Raw genomic sequence first — 12,000 nt, 5'->3', positions numbered from 1 at the left:
AAACCTCAAGGAGAATACCATGTTTTGTTTGTGGACTTTGTAAATTCGTGGGTTTTGCATGCGGTTTTTTCTCTCAATACGGGTGGTACCCCAACAACCCCACGCCCTTGCGGCGGCTTGCGGGGTATTAAGTGGATGCACATGTAAATGTGGAGAATTCTATAAAGCTTTTACTTTGTAATATTTTGCAACAATACAACATAAGGCAAAATGTAAAATCCTCACAATGTCATGTTTCAGTGATGCTTCATAGTGCTCCGCCTCCGATTCTGGTAAGATGCATCCGAGACAAAAATTCGACTTCATCATCAAAGATACGATTGAGTGTTGTGTGACTTAACTGAAAACATTTTGAAGTTGTTCCTGACAGTATTTCAGGGCCGTAAATTATTTCGCACCCCTGCAGCTCATGGATTTTGAAATGGCGAGTCCACGTTTGAAACGATTGCAGGCCACTTTCATTAACGCAGGAATCGGAATAGAATAAAAGAATTTGAAAATAGTTCAGTAATGACGCTGATGAGATGGTCTGAAAAATGAATCGTGTGGAATGAACGATGAGTCCGATTGACTGAAGAATAAAATATTATGTCGACAGAATTTCGAAAAGAAATGTGCAGTCCGGATTAACTCTTGAACCCATATCTCATAAATATAATCTTTAGATAGTTGATTGATTGATTATTTGGAAAAAACGTAAAATGTCGAGGTTTCCCACAAATATCAAGGAAATAATGCGACGGCGTAAAAAACTGTTTAACTCACGTTGACATAGCACTAGAAAGCACCATACTTCCGCCTCTGAAAATACACTGGATGAATGTAACGACCTCAAACCAGCGCATACGCGTTGAGGGGGAATGTGACCTCCACATGCCACCTGGAGTGCTTCTGGAGTCTGGTCATTTTGTTTGTGGTCTACAAGCTTGTGTGCATAAGTTTTTAGCCTACCCTCGTAGTTCAAAAACTCTATCTCCCACGTATTCTATAATCCCTACGTTGTCCCGCGGGAACGCACATGACCTCACGGTCTTATTTCATTTCAATTCCCTCAATGCTCTACCTATGTCGCCGTCGAGTAAGGCTGGAACTAAGCTGCCCTCATCTAAGTTCTCTTCTCTTTCCTTGTCTAGACTTGTGGGCCTAATATCTTCATAATTGATATAGGTCCCGTTCACGGATTTCCATTTATAATTCCTAACAAGGATTTCAGCTTTCTGTACTGCGCACCAGTTTCACCCATCCTTTGTTTAAACTCTTTCCATATTCTCCCACTACTTCTTCCATCTTATTTCTTTCACCCATCTCTTGACTAATTCAATTTATTTATCAACTTTTCGTATTTTTCTACTCAATTCCGTGTTTAAATTCTTCCAATTCCTTCTCGTGTCTTTCTGTTTAACCTCGTTTGTAATCTATGCTTTTCTGTTTTAATCTTATTTATTCTTCCTATTTTTTAGTTTCTCGCAATGTCCTCATGTTTCATCTGACGCTCTTTCTTTGCCGTTTTGAGAATGCGCTCACCTCTCTCATAATTTGTATGCCTTTGTCTAAGTTTAGATTTTGAATACGTGTTTATTGAATTGTTTTCTTTTTCACTTCCATTTTAGCTTCAGAATGTCATGTATATGCTGTAAAATCTTTAATGATATGGATGTGGGAAATGAAATCAGTAGTTCCATCAGTAGTTAGCAGTAGATCGGCTCCTTTTTGTCTCCGCATTTATGTGTAAGTGTTATATTAGTCGTTTTCCAGTGACTAGGACTCTTTTGATCCAATAAGGACTTCTTGAATACATGTATAATTTCTTAAAAGGCGCAAAATTTCTACACTATTTCATTAAATAAACGAGCTGCTATTTCATCTGACCCGGAGGGTTTACTAGGCTTTATGTTTTTCAGCGAACTTTATAATCCATTATATGAGATTTCAATCTTGGACATTTTGTAGATTGTCAGGTACAATTTGCTAAGCTATCGGAGACATTTAGTGAGAGAATGGTGAAAATGTTTTGAAAGAAGGAATTTAATAATTTGGTCTTTTCCTTACTGCTGGATACTCTTTCGCCTTTATCGTTTTTGATTGAATCCACTCCAAATTTATTTCCATGAACCTCTCCGATAAAAGACCAGGATGTTCTTGGTCTATCGTTTAAATTTCAGCTCATCTTGTCCTGTTATATTCGCTAGACGCTTTCCGAAATTATTTCTAAGCATTCGCCCCAGATATCTTATGACCAAAAGTGTTCTCATTCCGTTTGTTGCTAGAAATATCGTGACTTAAAATTTTCACCTTGGCGTGACATGGCTGTTGACTTCATGAAGTTTTGCTAACTTCCGCCTGTTTGCTTTTAGGTTGCTTGTTATCTTTTATAAATTTATTTGGAATGAACTTTTTGACTGCTTGGCGCGCGATGTCAAGGAAGTGATTCTTCAGGCTCACACGCACACAGACACAAACACACACCCTACATCATCCCCCCATCCCGATGCTTTATTTTTTCGACACTCTCCATTCGTCCCCTACCGATCATTACAGCCATAATATTTATCATCTGTGAATCTCAGTTGCAGGTACTAAAAACCCTTCGCCTGATGAAGATGCCATTGGAATCAAAACAGTTGCAGTTCTATTCCTTTTTTCGCCAAATTGTTTCCTCCCCCTGCACCACTCAACCCTTTCTCATTCGCTCCTAATCCAATCCCCTTTTTGCACCCACCCTATTCGCCATCCCACCCTCCTTTTTAATCTATCACAGGTATCCACAAGTTTTACCACCCATTTCTTATCCAAGAAACAATATTCATCTTATCTTTCTTCTAACAGTATCAAGGGTTTGGATAAAATCAAATGCTTCTTCAGGAACCTAAACAAGCTACTTTTCTTCAAAAAAGTACGTCGCACCCTTCGCGCGACCTATTTTTCTTCCCAAACGCTCCCTTTCTCTGCGTCTTTCCTCCCTCCACACCTCTCTTACTCCTCTCCTCATTTTAACTATTTCCCCATGATGCAAAATTGAAAGATGGGGACAATTTAATTTTCCCCCCACCTTTCACTTTTGAAATTGCCATAGGAAACACCATTCAATCCACAGGACCTGCATTGTTTCCTTTTCATGACCAGTCTTGTTTGTCATCAGTCAAGAAATTAATGTCCTGCAGTCGGGTCCCCATTTCTACAATCTCGCATCTCTAACATTCACTGTCTGTTGTGCTTATGCGAATTAATTATGCAATTTGAAATGGCAACTATTGTATGCGAACGACGCAATTAACTGTGCTCGGTTGGGTTCATCACAACGCTCAAGGAAATTTGCAACATAGCCGAGCAACATGCAACCTTGCACTAAAAAGAATAGAGCAGGCCTAGAGTGGATCATTTCAGAACATGAGGGTAGGGTGAAATGAGAAGGGGAGAAGTCTAGGTCACAATTACGATAATAATCACTTCCTTCCGAATATTAATTCCGCAATATCTCTCATTGAAATGCGTACATTGTATTACACATTTGAAAAATAAAAACATAAGAACTATTTATTTTCAGGCATGATGTGGTGGAATTCGAGCATAATAAAGAAAATATGCGAACAGTTTCCCTCTAGATAAGATTTTCTCGTGGGAAATTGTTACCATATTTTTACTAGCGAATCAATTTGCAGGATGTATCGATTTTGTAATTGGTTAAGAAGAGGAGTATTGTAATATTGTTGATACGCTCATGCTGATGCCGAGCAATCACTAGTGTGCGAAAGAATTTAAATATGTCCAATTTTATTAAACATTAGCTACGGTAACCATGGCTAAGGCAGTTATCCATTACATTAAGCGTCGTAGAATTAAAAATACGTATTAATGATATTTGCAACTTAAAAAGTTTCCTTGATAGATAAACAATGATGTGCAACTTGTGGATTCGTAGAAAAGATAAAACTTCGCCATTATACATCCTTCAGAAAATGCTACCTACTCGAATATATTAGGCATTTTTTTTAACTTTCCAGAGGATTTCAGAATAAAGGAGAAGCGACCTCCTTCAGGGGAATACATACGACGTGTTTCCGAAATCTATCCGACCTGCGTTCATATATCTCCGCATTGGTGCTAATCTTCGTCATGGTCATCCGGGCCGTGTGGCATCCTTCGAAGTAGTTTTATTCATTTGGAATTGAACCACACCGTCCCAGCGGTGCTTCCACATCTTAAAGCAGTCCTCGAACGCAGATTTCGGAATGGCCTTCATCTCGCATTACTTTGAATCGTCTCGAACCGCTCTCCTTTGAGCGCCTTTTTCAATTTTGGGAACATCCCCAAAAGTCGCAGGGAGCAAGTATGTTAGTAGTGACTGTAAAGGAGGAGGCTGGCGAAGCTGTATGTACAATCTCCTGTGTTTCGCCAAAAATTGCTCCACAACAAGGTTCGAGGGATGCGCTTGGCGCGTTATCGTGGTGGAGATGCCAGCCTCGCTTGACCAGAGACGCGGTCGTTTTCTTCTCACGGCAACACGGAATCTTTTCAGAACTTCAACGTAATATTCTTTGTTAATCTTCCGACCTCTTGGAGCAAATTTGTAGTGTACAAAATCCGCTTAATAACAAAAAATGAATAAAACGCAAGTCCGGTACTTTTCGGACTTGCCTCGTATACAGCATTGTACTTGGTCAGACAGAGTAAAGGCTCCGTAAACGGTGGCAGTGACCATCGAAAGGTTTCGCTGAAGAACTGCTTCGGCGGCCCGGCCCTTATTTTGACATTCACTTAATTAGCAATCGAAGTTCAATCGTAATATGCTTCCCCTCCATTTGGTTGAGTCGTCTCCCAAACGGGAGTTTCTCTTTTAACTGCCAATCGAGTTACTCCTTTAATAAAGGCAAGACTTAATTCTCACTAATTTGTGTAAATCATGTTTACATAGCTTATCAATCAAGTCGCTCATTTCTGACTTCATCATCCTTCGCGAACTGCTCATTCATCATACTGTATTGCCTCGAAGCATGCGAATCGTCTCAAAATGCTTCTTTTCCATGTTCACAGTAACTATGCCGATCCGCAATATCCCGGTATCATGTAACAAAAGAGGAAGTGATATTTGACGACATTAATCCAGAGGAAACCAGGAACAGGATTTCTGGGAAAGTGAGGGTGTGAACATGGGGTGGTAGACCTTTCCAGCGGCTGTTGGGCAGGTCGAAACATTCGGATTTAAAATAAAAAGTGTAACCGGATAATGACGGACGAAATTGACGTGTCTTTGGGAGCCTCCAGGAGGGTAAGGCGAAGACAAGGAAACCCAGGATGGTGGTTTTCTCACTCCGAAATGATTTCAACAGATGAAAAAAAACATGTAATCCCTTCTTGCTCCTCTTAAGAGGAAAAAACGCTGTAAAAAGAGGCCCACGAAAATTTTATTTCTTGGTAACCTGTTCTGGGAACACGAAAGAGATCGAGAGCGTCTGTCTGAGTTTAAAGCGAGTCTCCCGAATAATAAAACTTAATTCTTAATACTCCAACGTCTCCATTGACGGCAGGGGCGAAATACAGGGGCGGTGGCCCGGGGAGGAGGGGAAAGTACATGCGGGTAGGAAGGAGGGGTGGGGGCGCTCATGGGGAAGAGGGAAAGGGGTCCAGGTGAGAGGGCGGATGGATGAACACGGCTCGCTCCTCAGGGGAGGGCAGAAGAATGGCAAGGGATGGGATGGAATATGGAGGATGATGTATTGCAAATAAAAATCAGAATAGGTGTGGCGTTCATCTTACCGTTCACGACTCGATTACCTCTTCTGGATTGGAATTCATTTAGATGCGGTGAAAAAAAGATTTAGTGTTCCTCGTGGCTAATTAATGGGTTGATATTTTATCAACAATGCCGTCAAATTACTCCTCTCTCGGCCTTCTCTGCTAATTGATTCCTCTTTTTAAGGACAAAGTAAATTTGCCATTGAAATATTCAATAAAAACCTGGAGTTTTCAGTTAAATGAACATCACATGCAGCTCAAGCACAGGTTGAAATTAACGCTTACGTTTTCTGTTTTCCAAGGCTAAAATGAAAACGGTCAAGAATAGGTGAGGGGAATCTACCAGGGGAGAGAGGACTGAAAGCGGAAGGAACGGCGAGACGAAGATGAAATTGGCGGATGATGATTGATGATGTTGATTTTAAATAAGCTTTTAAATATCAAGTAATTTATTCTACGAGCCATAAACATTAATAACAGTTGAATATTTACATTTTGATGTATTTGTCGACCCCGAGAAAATAATACCACCTTAATGTGATTTGCTTACTTGTTCTTATCGCGAAATTTGATGTTTGAAGCATTTTAAGAGTGAACCTGTTTAAAAGCTGGAATCACTAATATCCAGTAGGCATAAATTTTTCGACTTCCTCAGAAATAAAAACAAATCCTCCTTCATCTTTGCAGAGGTTGTCACTTGGGTTCGCCCACAAGGGAGACTCGGTCGCAAGCGGAGTGGCTCCTCTCCGGGATCCACACGCTCACCCTGCCTCTCTTTCTCCTGCCAATCATTTTGCCTCGTTATCGAACCGGAGAAACCTTCGGAATCCGGTTCCCTTTTCTCCACAGTTGTCTGGCACGCCGGCTGGCACTTTGCTCAGCGGAGCGCGGCGAGAAGGCTTTAATTGGGAGGCCAGGGAGCTGAGCAGGTGGCCAACTCAGCCCCCTCTCCAAATCAATACACACTGGATGTGGACACCCAGTGATTTTTCCGCCACCCTTAGTTTGCGGCACGGAGGTATCTTGGCCGTTGATGGATCAGGATGTCGGTACATTACCCTGCCTTGAATGTGGTCCCGGTTAATGCATTCTCTCAGATTTATGGTTCCACCTCTTTAATCGTAATACAACACATGAAGAGAGATTGGTATGGTAGTGTTTTAACTAATGCGGTCGCATTCCCGGTCCAAGTGTTACGAGATGACTTTGGTCGCATCACGATACTGCGATACACCCATTTTCGGATTGAATGTGAATGACTTTTGATTTCCCACTTCAATTCACGCGAGAAAATCACTGGTCCTCTCTTCTGAATTACTCAATGTAACCTTGATGATTCAGAGGGAGCATATCCGAATTAATGTTATATATTTTTAGGTTCAAATATCTACCAAACTCCGCAATTGACTCACCCTAACTGAGAACGAGACAAAATCTCGGGGTCATTTATTCTAAATGTAAATAATAGATATAACACGTCACATGTCAGACTCTGATCTCCCCACCCAAAAGGGAAATTTTGTTGATTGTATTATTATTTTAGGAAATGAAATATGCAGAATTAATCAATTGTTTTAAAATATTGATTTAATTTGACAAAGATTGTATTTGCGACTTCGTCGAAAGCGTTTCATGTTTCTGCTCGGTATATCTCTTAAAATAGTTTTCGCACGACATGAATAACATCATATGAAAGTTATATGCACATTGGATGGTGCGTCATATGGATGGGTCGCGGGAGCCTATGGGGTAGAGAGTTGGACTACTGATCGGAGAGCCTGTGTTCGACTCCTGGGAATACCTCTCTGGACATCATCCTGGCCCCCTACCCTGATTTGTGAATTTCACCGCCATATAAGGCTTAGTGCTGGGTGAACTCCATCATCACCTACCAAAGCGACTTCGGGTTGATTACTGTGGTTTTTATATGGATGTTGGGGATATGAATAATATCTTTTGATATATTTTCAAAATCAATTCGTTAATTCTGTCTTGAAATAATAAATAGCAAAATATCCTAGCCGGAATATTTTGAAAACCATATGTGGAAAATATGTAACGAATAAGAAAAAGAATGTGGACTTTAAAGAGTTTATGTGTGCTTGTAAAATATCTCAGGGTCACAAAAAATATAATAGGAATCTTGTATGAGAACATGTAACATGAGGGACTTGCGTCTGGTTGTGTATCAATTGGTCACAAATTCATTCCTCATATTCTCTGCATTACGTGAATTGTCAGCGAAAACGTTCTTCGCTGGAATGAAGCGGAGTTCTTGCTTTTTATCCGTTTGATTCCATATGCGTCATCACATGTAACATAAGTGTAAAGTGTAGGGAAATGTTCACCCAATTCACTTCTTTTCCCTCACAACGGAAACCAGTGAAAAAAATTGAAATCATGAATGAAAACGTCTTAGGAAGAAGACAATTTCAGAGTGTGAAAATCATTCACCTTGATCGGGATTTGAACCCGGATCCCTCGGTGACCGGCCGAGTAATGTAGCCAGTTAACCTATCGAGGCGTTCTCTTAAAGTCTGTGATGTGGAAGCGTCACAACATCTCGTACTGAAACATCACAAACTAAAAACTGAAACGTCACAACTTCTGTTACTTTAAAGCCCCCAAAATTTCAGAGTTTAAGAGGACGCCTCGATAGCAGGACGTGCCTATCTTCACCGAGTGTCTAAAATTCGCCGGTGTCCCAGACTTCGGCCGCCGTATTTTGGAGAGCGGCGCGGCCGGAATCTCTCGGGAATCGAGGTTCCGATCGTGTTTTGTTTCGAGCGGCGGTTGACCGCCTGGTTCAACAAGAAGCGTGCTGTTTGACTCTCGACTTCTTCCGCCGGCAAGGCCGTGCTTTCGCTTTGTTTACTGGATCAAGACTGACCTTGACTCCTGGTGTAGAGCTTAGGCTCCTTTTTATTTGCTACCGCCGGGTGCGTGTAGCGGGGAGGGAGTGCACACGAGTGTTTTTTTTGTTCTTTCTTGGAGTGCCTTCAGTGCGCTCTTCTTTTTTTTGGCGCTGGCGTACTCAATTTAATTTGTTTCAAAATGGTCGTACGTCGCGCGAACACGCTCGCCTTGCAAGTTGATGAGAAGGCGAAGTCCCCTACTCCGCCTCTTTACACTAGAGTCGCTGGGCCTCACACCCGAAGAGATTGTGGCGATTCAATTTGGATATAACCGCCATTTGGTATTCCTGAAGTTGGCAACTGAAGCTACTATGAAGAGGATTCTAGATAATATCCCACGAAAACTACCGTTTCCATCCAAAAATGATCCGAGGACGACGATTACTATTGACGAGACCTCAGGTAGCCCTTGTAATGTCAGGGTTCTTTGTCTCCTGGAGGACCCCATGGAAGAATGGAGACCCCATTGGAAGATATAACAGGTGAGCTTCAACGTTTTGGAAAAATCCATCGCTCGTGGGAGAACAGGTGGGATGGCGACAAAATGGCGCGCGTGCTGACAGGTACGAGAGTGGCCCGGATGGCGGTCGAAAGAAATATTCCCTCATACCTCCTCATCGGCGGCAACCGGACCATGATCATCTACGAGGGTCAGCGCCGCACCTGCGTCCGTTGTTACCAAGAAGGCCATGAGCGCAAGACCTGCCCTCGGAACCAGGGAGGGAAGAGCTATGCGGAGGCAATGTTTTTGGCCTCCAACCTGCTGAGGAGGTGGATGTGCCCGAGATGGCTGTGGAGGAGGGGGCGCGGTCGCTGATACTTATGGAGGGTGCGCCCCCAGCTGTTCCCGCCGAACCCCCGCATCACCCTCCACTTGGAGGGAAATTTTAGAGGGAGCGAAAGTCGTCAACGGAAGAAAGGGATCCGAAAAAGAAGAGGACGGACGACTCTGCACTGCTGATTTCGAATATCGATCAAGCTGCGGTCCCTACCAGCTCGGATACACTCTCACGACCACCGGCCTCTATCTCCGTGACCCCGTCAAAAGAGGACGGATCATCCTGCGTCCTTCCTTTCCCTGGCCACGCCTCCGACGCGCTCTCCCCGAAATCCTTGCATCATGGGTTTCTAACACCCAGAGAATCACGGGTGACAGCGGGGGAGGATGCATCCGATTGTGATTGTCCCCCCTCCCCAACGGCGGGCCCCTCGATTCCGTTATCACGGAAACTCAATAAAGTATCAACGGCCGCGGAAGTTGACACATGTACGAGTAAAACTTTGTCGACGTCAACAATCCCAGACATTCCACCGTCCTTCTCCTTTGAGGACAGCCAAGGTGTCGACGATCTTCCCAGGGCTCCTCTAGAGGTAGACCAATTCGACCGATCTCCTCCGATTTCTCCCGACGGGGCCCCTTAGGCAGATGACCTCCAGTCCGCCACCCCAGCCCCCCCTGAGGCAACCTCCTGGGCTAGGACGGTCCCCAGCTGTACTCGCTCGAAGAAGGCCTCCCGTGGAACGTATCCGAGTAACTCGCTCTTCTTAAAGACGACGGCTGGCTCTTCCTCTTCGGACGAGGTCGGGGGAGGTATGCGGTGACAACTCGAGACCTCGATCGTCGACCCGTCGGTCGAAGCGTCCCGGGAATCGGCGAAGCACTCGTCGCTCGGGTTCGCGCCGCGATCGGAACGACGTAAGCCACGACCAGGACTGTGGTAAGTGATGCCCGGTGCCCATAGCTATCCTCTCATTTCACCAATGAATATTATTTCGCTTAATATTGCTGGCGTTTATAGCGCTTTAAAAATTGCAGCCCTCCAAAGTTTTCTCCGCGATCTTAGGGCTGATGTAATCCTCCTTCAAGAGGTAAAGGAGGACAAAGTCGGGGATGCAAACATCTTTCAGGCTATCGGCAATTTCGCCGAAAGTCATTCTGGCACCACTACCCTAGTCCGAAATGGCATTCCGTTTTCTCATGTTCGCCGCCACGCCTCGGGCCGAATAACGTCCGTTATCGTGAATGGTATCCATATCACGAACCTTTGCGCTCCCTCCGGTTAGAGCAGAGCGCGAAACACATTTTAATGAACTCCTCCTCCCCTACCTGTATTCCGTCTCGGGGAAGGCATAATGGGCGGAGATTTTAACTCCATCTACCGCCGAGAGGATAGTGCCTCAAACCAGGGATAGGGTGACACTATGCAAGCCGGGCACTCTCACTGATGCTCGACTCCATTGGAGCGATTGACGTAGTGCGTTCTTTCTGCGCCGGTCCCACCCTCTTCACGCGATCAGGGCCTAACTCTCGGACGCGGATTGACTACCTCTTCGTCTCGGCATCCCTAAAGAATGATGTCCAAACATTGGACACCCTCCCGGTGTCCTTCTCTGATCACTGCGCAGTGATCATGTGAGTTACAGGCCCGGACACAAACCTGGGCGCGCACATCCACCGCTGCGGCTCCGTGTGGCGCATGGACCTCCACGTGTTGGAGGACGCGACTCGTCGTGATTCTATCCGCACCCGGGTGTGTGAACTGATCGCGGCACTCCGTCCCGGTGAAGACCTCGCTCTATGGTGGGACGAGGTTTTCAAACCCCGCATTGTCACCCACATCAAAAGGCAAACTTTTGAGTGGCGTAGGGAAAAAAATTACACCATCTCATTCTACCGCCGAGCGTTAGAAGAGCTCCTGCGTAAGGATGTGGCGCCGGAGGGTTTCCACGCCCAAGTGTCGTCCCTAAAAAAAATTATATTAGGCCACGAGCTCCTAAAATACGCTCCCCAAAAGTTGCAAAAAGAACTGGACACGGATATAGGGGGCCCATAATGCTATCTGAGCTTCGGCGCTGGATGAAATCCAACTCCGGCTCCAATATAGACAGAATCCCTGTCAAAGAATCTGCCGCCGGTGACACCGACCTGCTTAGGGAAGCGGCCCGGCAGTTTCAAAACACCTTTAACAGGTATCCTCCGTGGAAGGAGGGAGACGCGACCCCTCTCCCCCCTCTCCGTATTCTGTCCACAGATCAAAAAGACGATTTTTGTCGAGAAATAAGTTCAGACGAACTGGACTGCGTCTCCTCCATGTTCCCAAAGGGCAAAGCACCCGGCTTGGAAGGCCTACCCTTTGAATTTTATTTAGCGTCCTGCGATGTTTTAAAACCTATTTCAAACCACATTTTTAACTGCAGTTTCACTAGCGGCTCTCTGACTGCAAGCCAGCGGACCGCCGTGATAACGCTTATACCAAAGAAGACGCGGCCCAAGTCGTTCAACGACTTCCGGCCAATCGCCCTTCTAAACATAGATCATAAAATATTATCACACGTCCTACGATATAGAATG

Source organism: Hetaerina americana, unplaced genomic scaffold (genome assembly GCF_022747635.1).
Source record: "Hetaerina americana unplaced genomic scaffold, ioHetAmer1.1.p SCAF_18, whole genome shotgun sequence".
Taxonomy (NCBI): domain Eukaryota; kingdom Metazoa; phylum Arthropoda; class Insecta; order Odonata; family Calopterygidae; genus Hetaerina; species Hetaerina americana.
The sequence above is the reverse complement of the archived record's forward strand: the minus strand, read 5'-3'. Positions refer to the sequence as shown.